The 13,949-nt window shown below is 45.1% G+C and overlaps 1 long non-coding RNA gene across 1 annotated transcript in view; it reads left to right on the plus strand.

The window, feature by feature from the left end:
• The window catches only part of LOC144479641 (uncharacterized), a 49,186-nt gene that overhangs the window by 26,354 nt on the left and 8,883 nt on the right, over positions 1 to 13,949 (plus strand). The window contains exons 2-3 of the long non-coding RNA XR_013495547.1: positions 7,954 to 8,063; positions 9,016 to 9,248. This is a non-coding gene — a long non-coding RNA (uncharacterized LOC144479641). The remainder of the gene's footprint in view (positions 1 to 7,953; positions 8,064 to 9,015; positions 9,249 to 13,949) is intronic.

A 13,949-nucleotide genomic window follows, 5' to 3' on the forward strand; every position in this document is an offset into this window, starting at 1 on the left:
TGCGGTCTCACCAAGGTCCTGTACAGTTGCAGCATAACCCCACGGCTCTTAAACTCCAACCCCCTGTTAATAAAAGCTAACACACTATATGCCTTCTTCACAGCTCTATCCACTTGAGTGGCAACCTTTAGAGATCTGTGGATATGGACCCCAAGATCTCTCTGTTCCTCCCGTCTTCAGAACCCTACCTTTGACCCTGTAATCCACATTTAAATTTGTCCTACCAAAATGAATCACCTCACATTTATCAGGGTTAAACTCCATTTGCCATTTTTCAGCCCAGCTTTGTATCCTATCTATGTCTCTTTGCAGCCTACAACAGCCCTCCACCTCATCCACTACTCCACCAATCTTGGTGTCATCAGCAAATTTACTGATCCACCCTTCAGCCCCCTCCTCTAAGTCATTAATAAAAATCACAAAGAGCAGAGGACCAAGCACCGATCCCTGCGGCACTCCGCTAGCAACCTGCCTCCAGTCCGAAAATTTTCCATCCACCACCACCCTCTGTCTTCGATCAGATAGCCAGTTACCTATCCAATCGGCCAACTTTCCCTCTATCCCACACCTCCTTACTTTCATCATAAGCCGACCATGGGGGACCTTATCAAACGCCTTACTAAAATCCATGTATATGACATCAACCGCCCTACCTTCATCAACACACCTAGTTACCTCCTCAAAAAATTCAATCAAATTTGATAATATCATAGAATCCCTACTGTGCAAAGGGAGGCCATCCGGCCATTGAGCCTGCACTGGCAACATTCCCACCCAGGCCCTATCCCCATAACCCCATGTATTTAACCTGCCAATCCCCCTGACACTAAGGGTCAATTTAGCATGGCCAATCCACCTAACCCGCACATAGAAACATAAAAGATAGGAGCAACAGGAGGCCATTCAGCCCTTCGAGCCTGCTCCGCCATTCATCACAATCATGGCTGATCGTCCAACTCAACAGCCTAATCCTGCTTTCTCCCCATAACCTTTAATCCCATTCACCCCAAGTGCTATATTTAGCCGCCTCTTGAATACATTCAATGTATTGGCAGCAACTATTTCCTGTCGTAATGAATTCCACAGACTCACCACCCTGGGTGAAGAAATGTCTCCTAATCTCCGTCCTAAATAGTCTACCCTGTATCCTCAGACTGTGACCCCTGATTCTGGACACCGTCGGGAACATCCTTCCTACGTCTACCCTGTCTTGTCCTCTTTGGATATCCTCTCCTTCTAAGAAAATTTCCACTTAAGCACATTGATTGATTCTAAGTCTGCAATGCAGTGTCCCTTTAAGGAGTGCGGAGGATGTAATATAGTGCGCAGTGTGCCCACATTCCACCCTGGCAGGGGGGTGGGGAGGGGGGGGGGGGGGGCACTGCACTCCAAATCGGTGAGAGCGCCTTGCAGGAGTAACTTTCAAACTGGAATTGGATAAATACCAAGGACTGTTTGGGAAGCAAAGGGGCTAATTGGATCTCTCTCTCAAAGGGCTGGCATTGGTACAATGGGCTGAATGGCCTGCTTCCGTTATTTTCTGATGAGATAGAGACACTCACACCAAATAACTACTGAACTCTGGTGTTGGGTGCTGTTTATGCCATTGCTGATATCACAAGTGTAAACTCCTCCATCCTGAGGTTCCAGCTCGTTAATATACAGCGTGGAATGGCCACTTCCCCGGGTGATGTTCCAGTGGGATGGCCTCCTACGTCCTGAGTCAGCTTTCCTCCAGGTGATGGCAGGGACCGGGTCACCCGCTCCACTGCACCGTATTGACAGCGGCTGTCCTGTTTGTTTCACTGTGTGAGTTGGTTCAATCCGGGTGTTGTAGAGTCCAGCTAGATTTAACAGAAAGTATTTCAATTAGGACTCACGACAGAGACACAATTAAAAACTCAGAGACACTCTGAAATGAGAGAATTCATAAAGAACATTTAAAATACTCTCATTATCACAAAACCTTTTTAATGAGGGAATCCCATTGTTAGGGATCTACTTAAACAAAGGAATCTCACTATTAGGGATAAGAACATAAGAACTAGGAGCAGGAGTAGGCCATCTGGCCCCTCGAGCCTGTTCCGCCATTCAATAAGATCATGGCTGATCTTTTCGTGGACTCAGTTCCACTTACCCACCCGCTTGCCCTTCGTTCCTTTACTGTTCAAAAATCTATCTTTGCCTTAAAAACATTCAATGAGGTAGCCTCAACTGCTTCACTGGGCAGGGAATTCCACAGATTCACAACCCTTTGTGTGAAGAAGTTCCTCCTCAACTCAGTCCTAAATCTGCTCCCCCTTATTTTGAGGCCATTCCCCCTAGTTCTAGTTTCACCCGCCAGTGGAAACAACTTCCTTAATTCGACCTTATCTATTTAGATCTATTTAAATGAGAGAATCTCACTATTGGGGATCTATTTTAAAGAACTCATAATCCAAAGGCCCAGACTTATGCTCTGGGGACCCAGGTTCAAATCCCACCACAGCAACTGGTGAAATTTAAATTCAATTAATAGATCTGGGATTATAAAAGCCAGTCTCAGTATTGGTGACCCTGACAACTATCATCAATTGTTGGAAAAACCCATCTGGTTCACTAATGTCCTTTAGGGAAGGAAATCTGCCGTCCTTACCTGGTCTGGCCTACATGTGACTCCAGAGCCACAGCAATGTGGTTGATTTTTAACTTCCCTCTGCGCTCTGAAGTGGATTTGCGAGCCCAGGGTCAATTAGGGATGGAGGACATGAAAGTATAAAATAAAAATCTCCTTTGCACAACTCCCAAGGCGTTGCCATCCTTCCTGAAGTGTGGTGTCCACAGTTGGACACAATACTTTATCAAATCATTCATACGCCTTTAAAAGCTCAAACTAGATATTTGGATTATATAGAAACAGGACATTCAGCCCAACTACTCTGCTGATATTTATGCTCCACATGAACCTCCTCCCATTCCAGCTGCCCCGTCTCAACCTTTCAATATATCTTTCTAATTGCGTGGCATGGTGGCACAATGGTTAGCACTGCTGCCTCACAGCGCCAGGGACCCGGGTTCAATTCCAGCCTCGGGTCACTGTCTGTGCGGACTCCGCACATTCTCCCCGTGTCTGCGTGGGTTTCCTCCAGGGGCTCCAGTTTCCTCCCACAGTCCAAAAATGTACAGGTTTGGCCATGCTAAATTGCCCCTTTGTGTCCCAAGATGTGTAGATTAGGGAAATTGGCATGATAAATGTGTTGGGTTACTGGGATATGGTGGGGGGAGGGGGGCCTGGGTAAGATGCTCTGTCGGTGCAAACACGATGGGCTGAATGGCCTCTTCTGCACTGTAAGGATTCTACGATAATCCTTTTCTCAATCTAATGAGAAGTCCTTGGCAGGTCGGATCAAGGAAAACCGCAAGGCTTTTTACTCTTATGTAGTGAGAGACGACATAGGCTCTAAGGAGCAAAACGTGGAATCGTTGTGGGTGGAGATAAGGAATAGTAGGGGGAGAAAGACACTGGTAGGTGTGGTCTATAGGCCCCCAAATAATAACCTAGAGGTGGGGAGGGCTATAAACAAGCAAATAATGGATGCGTGCAAAAGTGGAACGGCAATAATCATGGGGGATTTTAACCTACATATTGATTGGTCGACTCAAATTGGACGTGGAGGGCTTGAGGAAGAGTTCTTGGAATGCTGTCGGGATTGTTTCATTGAACAGTATGTTACAGAACCTACGAGAGAGCGAGCTATCTTGGATCTGGTTCTGTGCAATGAGACAGGTAGGATTAAGGATCTTCTTGTGAAGGATCCTCTTGGGATGAGTGATCATAATATGGTGGAATTTCTGATACAGATGGAGGGTGAGAAAGTAGGGTCCCAAACCAGTGTCCTCTGCTTGAACAGAGGGGAGTACGATAGGATGAGGGTGGAATTGGCTAATGTAGACTGGGCGAGCAGACTGGTAGGTAGGACAGCTGAGGAACAGTGGAGGATTTTCAAGGAGATTTTTTTAAGTACTCAGCAAAAATATATTCCAGTGATAAAGGACTGTAAGAAAAAGGATAACCGGACGTGGATAACGAAGGAAATAAAGGAGAGTATTAAAATAAAATCAGATGCGTACAGAGTGGCCAAAAATAGTGGAGAATTAGTGGATTGGGAAAGCTTTAAAGAAAAACAAAGAACGACTAAGAAAGCGATTAAGAAAGGAAAGACAGATTATGAAACTAAACTAGCTCAAAATATAAAAAATGATAGTAAAAGTTTTTACAAGTATATAAAAAGGAATAGAGTGGCTAGAGTGAATGTTGGACCCTTGGAAGATGAGAGGGGGGATTTAATAGTGGAAAACGAGGAAATGGCTGAGACTTTAAATAAGTTCTTTGTGTCGGTCTTCACGGTGGAAGACACAAATAGTTTGCCGAATATTAGAGATCGAGAGTTGGTGGGAGGTGAGGTCCTTAATACAATTACTGTTACTAAGGAGGTGGTGCTTGGTAGACTAAAAGGACTGAAGGTAGACAAGTCCCCGGGCCCGGATGGAATGCATCCCAGGGTACTGAAAGAAATGGCTGAGGTAATAGCAGATGTGTTAGTAGTAATTTATCAAAATTCGCTGGACTCTGGGGTAGTGCCGGCTGACTGGAAAACAGCTACTGTTACGCCGCTGTTTAAAAAAGGAAGTAGACAAAAGGCGGGTAACTACAGGCCGGTTAGCTTAATGTCGGTAGTTGGGAAGATGCTAGAGTCCATTATTAAAGAGGAAATAACAGAGCACCTGAATAAGAATGGTTCGATCAAGCAGACGCAGCATGGATTCATGAAGGGAAAGTCGTGTTTGACGAATCTACTGGACTTTTATGAAGATGTCACTAGTGCGGTTGACAGAGGGGAACCGGTGGATGTGGTGTTTTTAGATTTCCAGAAGGCGTTCGATAAGGTGCCTCACAAAAGGTTGTTGCAGAAGATTGGGGTACACGGAGTTAGGGGTAAGGTGTTGGCGTGGATTGGGGATTGGCTATCTAACAGGAAGCAGAGAGTTGGGATAAATGGGTGCTTTTCTGGTTGGCAGTTGGTGACCAGTGGCGTGCCGCAGGGATCGGTGCTGGGGTCTCAATTGTTTACCATTTACATAGATGATCTGGAGGAGGGGACTGAATGTAGGGTATTCAAGTTTGCTGATGACACGAAGGTGAGTGGGAAAGCGAATTGCGTGGAGGACGCGGAAAGTCTGCAGAGAGATTTGGATAGGCTGAGCGAGTGGGCGAGGATCTGGCAGATGGAATATAACGTTAGCAAGTGTGAGGTTATCCACTTTGGAAGAAATAATAGTAAATTGGAATATTATTTAAATGGAGAAAAATTACATCGTGCGACTGTGCAGAGGGACCTGGGGGTCCTTGTGCACGAATCGCAAAAACTCAGTCTGCAGGTGCAGCAGGTGATCAAGAAGGCGAATGGAATGTTGGCCTTTATCGCGAGGGGGATAGAATAGAAAAGCAGGGAGGTCTTGCTGCAACTGTACAAGGCACTGGTGAGGCCGCAACTGGAGTACTGTGTGCAGTTTTGGTCCCCTTATTTGCGAAAGGATATATTAGCCTTGGAGGGAGTGCAGAGAAGGTTCACCAGGTTGATACCGGAGATGAGGGGTGTAGCTTATGAGGAGAGATTAAACAGATTTGGTCTGTACTCGTTGGAGTTTAGAAGGATGAGGGGTGATCTTATAGAGACATATAAGATAATGAAGGGGCTGGATAGGGTCGAGGTGGAGAGATTTTTTCCACTTAGAACTAGAGGGCACAGCCTCAAAATAAGGGGGGGCCAGTTCAGAACAGAGTTGAGGGGGAACTTCTTCTCTCAGAGGGTAGTGAATCTCTGGAATTCTCTGCCCATTGAAGTGGTGGAGGCTTCCTCGTTGAATATGTTTAAATCACGGGTAGATAGTTTTCTGATCGATAAGGGAATTAGGGGATATGGGGAGCAGGCGGGTAAGTGGAACTGATTCGCTTCAGATCAGCCATGATCTTGTTGAATGGCGGGGCAGGCTCGAAGGGCCAGATGGCCTACTCCTGCTCCTATTTCTTATGTTCTTATGTGAGGAATAAAAGGATGACCAGGGTGAGGTTAGGGCCGGTCAAGGACAGTAGTGGGAACTTGTGTATGGAGTCAGTAGAGATAGGCGAGGTGATGAATGAATACTTTTCTTCAGTGTTCACCAAGGAGAGGGGCCATGTTTTTGAGGAAGAGAAGGTGTTACAGGCTAATAGGCTGGAGGAAATAGATGTTCGGAGGGAGGATGTACTGGCAGTTTTGAATAAACTGAAGGTCGATAAGTGCCCTGGGCCTGATGAAATATATCCTAGGATTCTTTGGGAGGCAAGGGATGAGATTGCAGAGCCTTTGGCTTTGATCTTTGGGTCCTCACTGTCCACGGGGATGGTGCCAGAGGACTGGAGAGTGGCGAATGTTGTTCCTCTGTTTAAGAAAGGGAATAGAAATGACCCTGGTAATTATAGACCGGTTAGTCTTACTTCGGTGGTTGGTAAATTGATGGAAAAGGTCCTTAGGGATGGGATTTATGACCATTTAGAAAGATGCGGATTAATCCGGGATAGTCAGCACGGATTCGTGAAGGGCAAGTCGTGCCTCACAAATTTGATTGAATATTTTGAGGAGGTAACTAAGTGTGTTGATGAAGATAGGGCAGTTGATGTCATGTACGTGGATTTTAGTAAGGCGTTTGATAAGGTCCCCCATGGTCGGCTTATGATGAAAGTAAGGAGGTGTGGGGATAGAGGGAAAGTTGGCCGATTGGATAGGTAACTGGCTATCTGATCGAAGACAGAGGGTGGTGGTGGATGGAAAATTTTCGGACTGGAGGCAGGTTGCTAGCGGAGTGCCACAGGGATCAGTGCTTGGTCCTCTGCTCTTTGTGATTTTTATTAATGACTTAGAGGAGGGGGCTGAAGGGTGGATCAGTAAATTTGCTGATGACACCAAGATTGGTGGAGTAGTGGATGAGGTGGAGGGCTGTTGTAGGCTGCAAAGAGACATAGATAGGATACAAAGCTGGGCTGAAAAATGGCAAATGGAGTTTAACCCTGATAAATGTGAGGTGATTCATTTTGGTAGGACTAATTTAAATGTGGATTACAGGGTCAAAGGTAGGGTTCTGAAGACTGTGGAGGAACAGAGAGATCTTGGGGTCCATATCCACAGATCTCTAAAGGTTGCCACTCAAGTGGATAGAGCTGTGAAGAAGGCCTATAGTGTGTTAGCTTTTATTAACAGGGGGTTGGAGTTTAAGAGCCGTGGAGTTATGCAGCAACTGTACAGGACCTTGGTGAGACCACATTTGGAATATTGTGTGCAGTTCTGGTCACCTCACTATAAGAAGGATGTGGAAGCGCTGGAAAGAGTGCAGAGGAGATTTACCAGGATGCTGTATAGTTTGGAGGGTAGGTCTTATGAGGAAAGGTTGAGGGAGCTAGGGCTGTTCTTTCTGGAGCGGAGGAGGCTGAGGGGAGACTTAATAGAGGTGTATAAAATGATGAAGGGGATAGATAGAGTGAACGTTCAAAGACTATTTCCTCGGGTGGATGGAGCTATTACAAGGGGGCATAACTATAGGGTTCATGGTTGGAGATATAGGAAGGATATCAGAGGTAGGTTCTTTACGCAGAGAGTGGTTGGGGTGTGGAATGGACTGCCTGCAGTGATAGTGGAGTCAGACACTTTAGGAACATTTAAGCGGTTATTGGATAGGCACATGGAGCACACCAGGATGATAGGGAGTGGGATAGCTTGATCTTGGTTTCAGATGAAGGTCGGCACAACATCGTGGGCCGAAGGGCCTGTTCTGTGCTGTACTGTTCTATGTTCTAATTTCCTTCTCAAAGGATTTTGAAATAAATGTATTATTTCCTTTTTGGATGTTTTTTGTTAACTATCTTGTATTTGTTCCTAGTTTTGGAATTCAAAGGGCCAGTCCAGAGTGACTCACTGTTTAGATGCATCTCCAGTGAACTGTTCTTGCTTCTCAATCCACCTCTGGTCAGACCCAGTTGAATCTCACAGGTGAATGTGAGGTCTCTGTTTCCAGTGTTCGTCGTGTAGACTAGCTGAGAGGTTACGTTGCATGTAGCGACATTGGTTTCATTCCAAATCGGTGTTTGTCTCTCACATCTGAGCAGCTCGAAGTTCTGATACCAAAGAACATCGATCTTGTCGCAAGGGTAAAGATCTCGCCCCAAACACACCAGGGTCACGGTTTGCCCGGAAACTGGATTGAGTGAGCGTAATTCCACCATGGGATTGTGTGGGAATGCTGAAAGAAAGAAATATCAAAGTCCCCATGCATCAAACGTAACCACCTCCATGTTACTGAAATTATTGCTGTGACCCTTATTGCGGTCCCCTCCTTTCTCTCTCACTTTGTACCTCTCTCTCAATATCACTCTTTCTGCACGTCTTTCTCTATCTCTTTCTCTGTGTCTGCACCTTTCTCTTCTTTCTTTCTAACTTCTGTCTGTTCCTGTGCAGTAAGAAGTCTCACAACACCAGGTAAAAGTCCAACAGGTTTATTTGGTAGCAAAAGCCACTAGCTTTCGGAGCGCTGCTCCTTCGTCAGGTAAGTGGGAGTTTTGTTCACAAACAGGGCATATAAAGACACAAACTCAATTTACAAAATAATGGTTGGAATGCGAGTCTTTACAGGTAATCAAGTCTTTAATACGTAGAGTTTGTGTCTTTGTATGCCCTGTTTGTGAACAGAACTCCCACTTACCTGACGAAGGAGAAGCACTCCGAAAGCTAGTGGCTTTTGCTACCAAATAAACCTGTTGGACTTTAACCTGGTGTTGTGAGACTTCTTACTGTGTTTACCCCAGTCCAACGCTGGCATCTCCACATCATGTTCCTGTGTATCCATTACTTCGACTGCCTTACTCTCCCTCTGCCAGTCCCTGGTCTACATTCTAATGAAAGATTATCCACCTGAAACATTAACTCTGTTTCTCTCTCTTCACAGATGCTTCCAGACCTCGAGTATTTCCAGCATTTTCTGGAAGGACTGGTACGCTCAAAGGCTAAATCACCAGGGCCAGATGGATTGTAACCCAAGTTGTTGAAGGAAGCCAGGAAGGAAATAATGGATGCTCTGAGAATTATTCTCCAATGCTCACTAGATACAGGCGAAGTCCCAGAGGACCAGAGGATATTGCCAGGACTCAAGGGACTGAGTTATAGGGAGTGATTGGACAGGTGAGGACATTTTTCTTTGGAGCATAGGAGACTGAGGGGTGATCTTCTAGAGGTGTATAGGATTATGAGAGGCATGGATAGGGTGAATGCACTCAGTCTTTTTTCCAGGGTTGGGGAATCGAGAACTAGGTTTAAGAGGGGAAAGAATTAATGGGAATCTGAGGAGCAACTTTTTTTTTTTACAGAGGGTGGTGCGTGTGTGGAATGAGCTGCCGGAGGAAGTGGTTGAGGCAGGGACATTGACAACATTTAAAAGGCATTTGGACAAATACATGGATAGAAAAAGTTTAGAGGGATATGGGCCAAATGCAGGCAAATGGGGTTCGTTTAGATAGGCATTTTGGTCAGCATGGACTACTTTGGGCCGAAGGGCCTGTCTCCATGCCGTAGATTCTATGACTCTATGACTGAAGGTCTTTGAATGTTGTAACATTATTTAAAATGGGTATAAGGATAGGCCAGAAAACAATAGGCCTGTCAGTCTGACTTCAATGGTGGGAAAATTATTGGAAACAATTCTGAGAAACAGGATAAACTGTCACTTACAAAGGCACGGATTGATCAGGGATAGTCAGCATGGTTTTGTTAGGGAAAGGTCATGTCTTACTAATTGTGATGATACTATGCCTTTAGGAAATGTATTTTTATCATGTTTCTTGTAAGGGGTATGTTTAAAAGTCAGCTCTGGTTTATGCAGTACCGGCACGGTGGCACAGTGGTTAGCACTGCTGCCTCTCAGCACCAGGGACCTGGGTTCAATTCCAACCGTGGAATACTGTCTGTGTGGAGTTTGGGTGTTGTCCCCGTGTCTGCGTGGGTTTCCTCCGGGTGCTCCGGTTTCCTCCCACACTCCAAAGATGTGCAGGTTAGGTGGATTGTCCATGCTAAATTGCCCCTTAATTGCCCAAGATGTGTAGGTTAGATGGATTAGCCATGGGATAGAGCAGGGTGATGGCCCTGGGTAAGATACTCTGTCAGAGAGTCAGTGCAGACTTGATGGGCCGAATGGCCTCCTTCTGCACTGTAGGGATTCTCTGGCTAACAGGCAGCTCAAATGTTGAGAATGCAGGATAACGACTGATTTTAGGTAACGGTGTGTTTGTCTAAACAGAATGAATGCATTTTTGTTTACTTAGGTTTCCCTTGGGGTTCAGGGTAGGTTTTGATTAGGGTGATTGACAGAGAGAGTCATGTGTTAATGGGCGGAGCTAAGCTTGTAGGAAAGACGGTGTTTCAGTTTCATTTTTAAAAAGAAGAGCAGTTGCTGACCGGAGCTGTTTAAAAGAGATGGCCCTCTCTGAAACAATCTCCCCAGAGGTTTTCAAAAAGCTCTCGGACTGTTAACAGGTACAGGAACATAAGCTTATGTTTTGCTAACTGATTTTGAAGAGGGGATTTTAAGTCTATAAGAGGAATATTGCTTTAAGTGGAACTCATGGGGATAGGCTAGCAGTTAAGAATTGTATCTTGTCATGTTCAAGTATTTCAAATGGTAAATGTTAAGCTAGTTCATTTGTTGTAGTTAAACTGTGTTAAATAAAGTTTATTTTGATAAAAGCTTCCCAGTTTGTCAGTAGAATCGCGCCTGGAATGAAACATCTTATCCTCACATTAATGCCAAAATAACAAACAGTTGGGGTCTAGTCTAACTTCATAATTACTTTGGGATTTCTGATTTCATACCCTGACACTAACTTAATTTTTTTGAGGAAGTAACAAGGAGGATTGATGGGGTTAGTCCAATGGTTGCTGTTTACATGGGGTTCAGGAAGACCATTGACAAGGTGCCTTATGGTAGAATGATCAGAAAGGTGAGATCCCATTGGATACAGGGGAAAGTGGCGAGTTGGAACCAGTATTGGTTCAGTGACAGGAAACAAAGGGTAACAGTTGATGGATATTTTTATGGGTGGAAAATGGTTTCCAGTGGTGTCCCACAGGGCTCAGTGTTGAGATCCTTGCTATTGTTGCATATATTAATGATTTAAGTTTTATTTATTAGTGTCGCAAGTAGGCTTACATTAACACTGCAATGAAGTTACTGTGAAAATCACCTAGTCGCCACACTCCGGCGCCTGTTCGGTTACACAGAGGGTGAATTTAGCATGGCCAATGCACCCTAACCTGCCTGTCTTTTGGACTGTGGGAGGAAACCAGAGCACCCGGAGGAAACCCACACAGACACAGGGAGAACGTGCAAACTCCGCACAGACAGCGATCCAAGCCGGGAATCGAACCCAGGTCCCTGGCGCTGTGAAGCAGCAGTGCTGATCACTTTAAACTAAAATGTGAGTGGCGTGATTGGAAAATTAGCAGATGACACAAAATGTTGCCATGTAGTTTATAGTGAAGAGGACAGCTGTCAACTCCAGAATAATATCAATGGTCTGGTTGAGTGGACAGAGAAATGGCAAATGGAATTCAATCTGGAAAAGTGTGAGGTGATGCATTTGGGAAGGGCAAATAAAGCAAGGGAATTCTCAACAAACGGGAAGATATTGAGAGGGGTTGAGGAAGCGAGAGTGCATGTCCACAGGTCCCTGAAGGTGGCAGGACAGGTGGACAAGGTGGTTAAGATAGCATTTGGAACACTTTCCTTTATTGGGCGAGATATTCAATACAAAAATCAGGGAAGGAATGATGGAACTGTATAAAACACCGGTTATGCCACAATGGAATTTTTGTGCATAATTCTGGACACCACCTAACAGGAAGGACATAACTGCTCTGGAGAGAGTGCAGAGGAGATTTACAAGAATGTTGCCAGGGCTTTAAATTTTCAGCAATGGGGAGAGATTGGATAGACTAGGGTTGTTTTCCTTAGACAGAGGAGGCTGGAGGGTGACCTGAGGTGTACAAAATTATGAGCGACTGAGAAAGGGTAGACAGGAAAGACTTGCTACTGTTAACTGAGGGGTCAGTTACCAGGGTACATAAGAGTTAAAATGATTGGTAGAAGGATGAGAAGGGACAAGAGGAGAAACTTTCTCACCCAGAGGATGGTGGGTGTCTGCAATTCACTGCCTGAATTAGTGTTTGAGGCTGAAACACTCAACTCATTGAATAGGTTCCTGCGTCTGCATCTTAATTGTTGGAACATGCAAGGCGATGGACCAGGTGCTGAAAAATGAGATTAAAATGAGCGGCTAGTTTCTTTTCTCTCTTCTTTGGCTGTTGCAAACATGATGGGCTGAATGGCCTCTTTCTACACAGTAATTTTTCTATGATTGTTTTTATTTCAGATCTCCAGCAGCCATTCTATTTTCTGTTTGTCTCTCGGTCTCTATCTGCCTTTTTGCTTCATCTCGTGTGTGTGTTTTTCTCTGTGTGACTCATAGCTTTGCATAATGATATATAATGGGGGGCACGTAGAACAGGGAACAAATAGCACAGGTGAGAATGTAACAAGCCAAGACAAATTTCTGCCCGAGACACACTGCTTTGATGTTTCTCTCTCATTTACTGACCTCTCTGTCACTTACAGTAAACTGCGAGAAAGACCTTGCTCTTGAAGAATTTTCCTTCACACTTGATGATGCACGTGTATTCATCCTCGTATATATCCAGCACCTTGTTGATTTGTAAAACCGACTTTGAACTGGAAGAAGTCACTTTTCCGGGTGTTGAGTCAATGGTTTTCTCCCACCTTGGTTGACCACTTTGGCAGGAAGACTCACACATCAGCTCCACTCTCTCACCAATCCTTACAACAGGAACTTTCGGGGTAATGAGTAGAACCTCTTCTTTCCCTGTCACAAGAACTGGCGAACAAAGAATATATTGAGTTAGTCAATAAACCACAGGGTTCTACAAAAATGTCACTGGGGTGTTTGACGGGAGTGCAGAGGAAGCTCAACACTATAGGTACTGCAGGGCGGCACGGTGGCACTGTGGTTAGCACTGCTGCCTCACAGTGCCAGGGACCCAGGTTCATTCCCTGCTTCGGTCATTGTCTGTGCGGAGTCTGCACATTCTCCCCGTGTCTGCGTGGGTTTCCTCCGGGCGCTCCAGTTTCTTCCCACAGTCCAAACGATGTGTTGGTTAGTTAGGCGCATTGGCTATGCTAAATTGTCCCTTAGTGTATCCGAACAGGCGCTCGATTGTGGTGACTAGGGAATTTTCACAGCAACTTCATTGCAGTGTTAATATAAGCCTACTTGTGACTAATAACTAAATAAACATTAAACTCTTGTTGGTTTGGGTTCACTCGGGTTTATTTTCTCGCATTTAGCTTGTGCTTATTTATCAGAAAATCTAACCCACTGAACCAAAGAAGGTTCAAACTCAGGGCTGGGGGGCAGTGGTCATTCATGGCACCATGCCTATGCAAGTGTTTGCTAGACTATTCTCAAACTGGTCCCACTGCCCTGCTCTCCAGGTGATACAGTAAGAAGTTTAACAACACCAGGTTAAAGTCCAACAGGTTTATTTGGTAGCAAAAGCCACACAAGCTTTTGGAGCTCTAAGCCCCTTCTTCAGGTAACTCACCTGAAGGGGCTTGGAACTCCGAAAGCTTGTGTGGCTTTTGCTACCAAATAAACCTGTTGGACTTTAACCTGGTGTTGTTAAACTTCTTACTGTGTTCACCCCAGTCCAACGCCGGCATCTCCACATCATGGTCCCCAGGTGATAGAACAAAGAAGAAAGAAAAGTACAGCACAGGAACAGACCCTTTGGCCCTCCAAGCCTGCGCCGATCATG

This window comes from Mustelus asterias, chromosome 26 (genome assembly GCF_964213995.1).
Source record: "Mustelus asterias chromosome 26, sMusAst1.hap1.1, whole genome shotgun sequence".
In the NCBI taxonomy this organism is placed as follows: Eukaryota; Metazoa; Chordata; class Chondrichthyes; order Carcharhiniformes; family Triakidae; genus Mustelus; species Mustelus asterias.